The following is a 5,354-nucleotide window of genomic DNA, read 5'->3' on the forward strand; positions in this document are numbered from 1 at the left end:
TTTTTTTTTTTTTTTTTTTACCATCATAAATAGAACTACCTCTTTATCCATAGTGCTTTCTCCTGACTTCAGATCATTTTCTTAAAATACTGGAGTTATTGAGTTAAAGGATATGAACATTTCTATGCATGTTTCTAAATTGCTTTCCAATGAAGATTTATTAGCTTTCAAGGCCACCAGCAAGATAAGAGAGGACCACCTTCGCTATGGCCTTGCCAACTTCTGACTCACTGCCATGCATAGAGACACCCACAGATTCCCTTGACCTATACAAAGTTTTTCCTCTCGTAATGAGTTTAGTAGCTAAGACACAAATAGAAGCTAGTTGTACCATCTGCTTGTGATTGCTTTGTGGCCACAAAAAAAAAATGCCACCCAAAATGCCACCATATACCAGAGTGATGGCGTTCCTGTCCCATGATCCATGGGTGGAAGAGCCCTGGCACCACTGACTTCTGTTTGTAGCCAAGGAAGAACTTAAATGAAACTAAAATCCTAATGCAAGGACAGAGGCTTCTGTATGAAGACATTGGCACGGTTTTGTTTTTTAATATGAAGTTTAGCAGTGAAATTTTTGTGGTTCTTAGAAAATGTTTGGAAAGGCTTTCTAAATAGTGATGTATTTCACTGCAAATGGCATTATGAAAGTATTTATAACATGCTTGAGTGTGACTCCTCCAGTGCCTAATAAAGTGCTCTGGACTCAGTGAACATTTAACAGTTGTTACTGCTGCTGAGCACATGATAATGGCAGTATTTGCATAACTGATCCTTCTTTCTGTGAACTTACAACTTCACTAAATTCTCTAAAGCCTGGTTAGATATAGTATGATTATTCCAAAACATATCTCTGAAGGAGTCAGAGCACAATGTAAATCACTTATGGCTGAATTAAAGGCATGATATGCTTCACCTGGGGACAATGGCAGTATTTGTCCTCTGAATTATTTTTAGATTACCTCAGACCAATTGTGTCTGGGTGGCTCCGCTCACATTGGTTAGAACCCAGCACTGGAGAGGTCCAAATCTCAGAGTCTATCATTATGCCCCTAATCCTCAGTGAAGAATACTGTCAATAGAGCTCTTGGGTGAACAGACCTTAAGGAATACCCACTAGGTGTTCAGCCAGGTGCCAGAGAATTTGATGATTCAAAAGAAGTCTAACCCTCTGTTTTCACAGCTTTCTTAAAGAGGAAGCAGAAGCATAGGAAGTCCTGAAATAAAGGTAAAAGGAAACCTATGATGAAAAGCCAGAATAGTGATGCTGCTCATCAGTTTTGGGTGCTTAGGGCTAAGGTGGGCCAGGCTGCCGTGAGAGGGTCTCTGGAGGGGAGGAAGTGTTAAGATCTGCCATAAACAATGAGTAAGTAAAGATAAACAGGAACAGGGTAGTGACAATCATAAGGAAGATTAGACAAAGACCTGTGGATGGACTCCTACCCTGGAAAAAGGGAAAGCTGAAGTAGACATGGGCTTCTATATGATCCAATAGTCACTAAAAATATTTATAACAAGACATTTTAGCAAAAGTTTTAGTTGTTTGATATTAATACTGTGAGAGACCATGTGGTATAGTGAAAAGAATATGACCTTTGGATCCAGATGGATCTGAATTCAGTTGTGGATCTTACTAAGTATATAATCCTGCATAAATCACTCAACCTCTCTGAGGTTACTGTAAGGGTATTGTAAAGATTATAAATTATATATCACCATTATATAAAGTTTATATATAATATATAGTTTACATGTATACAAATATGTATAAATACATGTTCATGACAGATAATAAATGGCAGTTAAGATGATTATATTCAGAATTTTCTCTATAAGCAGAACTTGAGGTTGAGAGAGAACAGTATTCCAACACTTTTTACCAGTTTAATTCTGCTCCCCCAATTTTGTATGGTTGCAGATCCCTTTGATGTGTCTCTTTTTTTATCTCTTCCGTATCGTTTCCTTCTTTCCCTTTTCTATAATTTTCAGCCGCAAAAGTTGAAACCACTTTATAGGTAGGGAGGTGTATATTGTCAGAGATGGAAAGCACACAGTTTACAATTCCTTTCTCCTACCTATGTCCATGAATGTATGTTTGAACATTTTTGGTTCCCATACAGATACCATTAAGCAATCAATTACTTCTCATTGATAGACCAGTTTTATCTGTTTAAGTTGAGCTGTTAAAATTGGTTGGCTCCAAACACCCACATTGATTTTTTTTTCCTCATCTGTGTTACTTTCCATGGCCAAAACACATTTTTTTCAGACCTTCAGTGAAATTTATATTTTGGCCATGATTCAATCTGAAGGTGAGACACTTTACGGAAGTCCTAATGAAGAATGTTATGAGGGGAACACACAATGCAATATATATATATATATATATATATATATATATATATATATATATATATATATATGCCTTACAGTTAAATTGTACACCTGAAACTAATAGGACTTCATTAACCAATGTCACCAAAAATAAATAAATGAATATTAAACATTTTAAAAAAAGAATGTGATGATGGTAATGGTGATGATAATGATGTGTTTGTATTTGTGTAGCATTTAACCATATTTCAAAGTAATTTCATGTCCTAAAAGTCGAACTAATATTGAGAAAAGTACATAATCTGGAATTGTATAAGATATCGTACTTTCACAAAATTATTCTTTTTCAAGAACTCATTGTTACCCTTCAACATTATTTCATCTTCACTGCCCTCTGGGAGGTAAGTGATAAATAAAGTTTGTCCTTTTCTATAGCTAGGGAAACTGAGGCAGAAAGCCATTAAGGGCTGCGTGGGCATGCTGCCAAAACAACCAGTGAGTTCAGTTGAAAATTTGATCAGTCATCCAGATGTTTCCTATATACTGCCAAACATCTGGATTCACCGAATACCTGACTAAATTGACCCCAAGTTTTAGTTACAGGGAGGTAGAATCAAGTTAACTTGCCCAAGTTCACATGTAAGTGAGTGGTGAATCTAGGAGCGTAATGTTATTTTTCTAAGCCCTTTGCTTGGTTCTGTATCTATTAAACTATAGTAGGATGCTCCAACATACATATCTATAAATACAGAGATATTTTTCTCTATGCATGTATGCCCATGTGTGTCCTCCATCCAGATGGACTGTAGTTAGGCCATTAATGAGCAATCCCAAAATAACTATTCACTTTCTTCCATGGAAATTCTCAGCTGCCTCCTTTCAGGTTACAGTTGCTGTTGATAGCACTGGAAATAATATTCTCACTAAGGGAATAAAGTCACATTATTTCCATATTGACAGCCCCATGGTATAACCTTGAGGGGATAGGTTCAGGGTAAGGCCTGGGCCCCTTTCCTGGGAAGGCCTGCAGGTGTGGAATGTCCTCCTCTCCTCCTTCCAAGCCAGAGTTCATGTGTAACGTTCCCACGATTGGAAATGAGGACCTTTTTATTTCCTTTTCAGTTTCTAATTTGTGTGAGGATTTATTGTCTTGTGTTAGGAGAGGACTTGAACTCTTTAAAGTCCTCAATATCCTGGAATTTGCAGGACCATATTGCTTTTTTTAATTAAAACAAAGTTTGTTTTTGTTAGTGTTCTGCTCCAAGGCTCCTGTATGAAGAGATGACACCACAAATACCAAGAACGATCAAAATACATTCTTACCCATGTGATACTGTGAGCCATTTCTCTTCTAACCCTGTTCTGTTGATAACATTTTCTAAGAGCTAACTATATAGTTAGTGTTAATTCAGCAGTCCCTAAACTGCTATAGAAGTTATTGTTCCCAAGGAATATCTAGCTGTTTATTCTTTTATCCTGTTTCAGTTTAGGTTCAAATAAAATTCCAGAAATCGTTTTCCTGTCATAAACAGTTGAAGCCAGAGCATTCAGTACCTGCCCATTTGGTGTCAGAGTTTTACATTCAAAGTTGGATAAAGTCTCATTTGTTTGGGATGGCTGGTGTCCTGCTGAATGGTAGGGGAGTGGATGAGATGGCCTCTTAAGATTCCTTCCAGTCATGTGATCCTGTGATTTGTAACTCAAGGTCAAGCTTTAACCCAGCACCCTCTTGTGAACAAATCTTGTGACTTTATTCTCTGCTCTGCCACTCTTTAAAATACCTTGTTCCCAGGTCAACCCTTTCTACTTTTTAACCTCTCATCTTTTCAGAGTCTGTATCCTTCCCACCAGTCTTCTAGCTTGGGAGGAAGGAACTTAAACTCACCCTTCCCCCGCCACCCATTTCTTCTGTTCTTCCACCTTGTTCTCATTAGGCTATGAAAACATTAAACTATAAAAACACTTTTGCATTTATCACTCCTAAGTTTACCCCCTCCAGGGCCAGATAGGGAACCTGTCTTCATATCTTGTTACCCGTGTAACTCCATATGAATGATAATAATTCTGCCATGCATTTGCATAGCACAATTCAGTTTGTAAAGCTCTTTCATGTACATTAGAAAAATTGATCTTCATAATGGCTCTGAGAAGCAGGTATTATTACCTGCATTTACCCAATATAGCAACCATGGGTACTAGAAGACTACACGACCTACATATAGTAAGTGGTAGAACTAGGCCTAGAATCTAGGGCTACTGATTTCAGTTTCTGTGCTCTTTCCTTCTACTTCTATCAAGACATGGCACACCTTGCTATGATTAACAAGATCCATATATAAAAGATATGCAGAAGTACAAATGGCAGAAACTTCTTTATTTGTCTAATGACTTCCAAGTCCCAGATGTAATTTCTATGGTCTGAAGCTCTAAACTCAGCAGCAAAGAAAGAACAAGCATGTCATTTACCAAATTGCAAATTGTATGGTGTGGAAACTGAAGCACTTTGTGTCATGGGTTTGAGTTATAGACAGCAGACAAACTTTCTATTAGCTATCTCTAATTCATAAAATGATGTAAAATGTAGAGCAGACAGTAGAATGTCTCCACTTCCATCCCTCTATGAACACCTGAAAAGTATGTTTTAAGATTCCTGACAGACTACTTTGGTATCATGAAAAGACACTAACTTTTGAAATAGAAAAAAAAAATTAATAAGTTAATTAGTAAAGTTGTTAAGTGCCAGAGAAGTACCCAGGACATTCATTTGCATGCGATTAAAAAGAAAATAAATCTCAGGCATGATAGAAAACACTCTAAAAAGCTTTTTTTCATATTCTTCTCACAATAATGCCAGTGAGAGTCATAAAACACTGGCCTAGTCCAATGGTTCCTAGAAAAGCCAACACTGATGTAAAATTTCTAAATAAAAAAGATAAATCTTTTGAGGATCAAATTTAAAGGACCTTTCCAAATGGGATTATGTCTCAATGTCTGTCATACTTCTTCATGTACAAATAGTGTGT

General features: G+C 36.9%; 1 protein-coding gene across 1 annotated transcript in view; it reads left to right on the forward strand.

Moving 5' to 3' along the window:
- Positions 1 to 5,354, forward strand: part of GPC3 (glypican 3) — a 423,057-nt gene that overhangs the window by 320,173 nt on the left and 97,530 nt on the right. The gene's annotated exons all lie outside the window — the stretch shown is intronic.

This window comes from Pteropus medius, unplaced genomic scaffold (assembly GCF_902729225.1).
Source record: "Pteropus medius unplaced genomic scaffold, Ma_sr-lr_union100, whole genome shotgun sequence".
Taxonomy (NCBI): Eukaryota; Metazoa; Chordata; class Mammalia; order Chiroptera; family Pteropodidae; genus Pteropus; species Pteropus medius.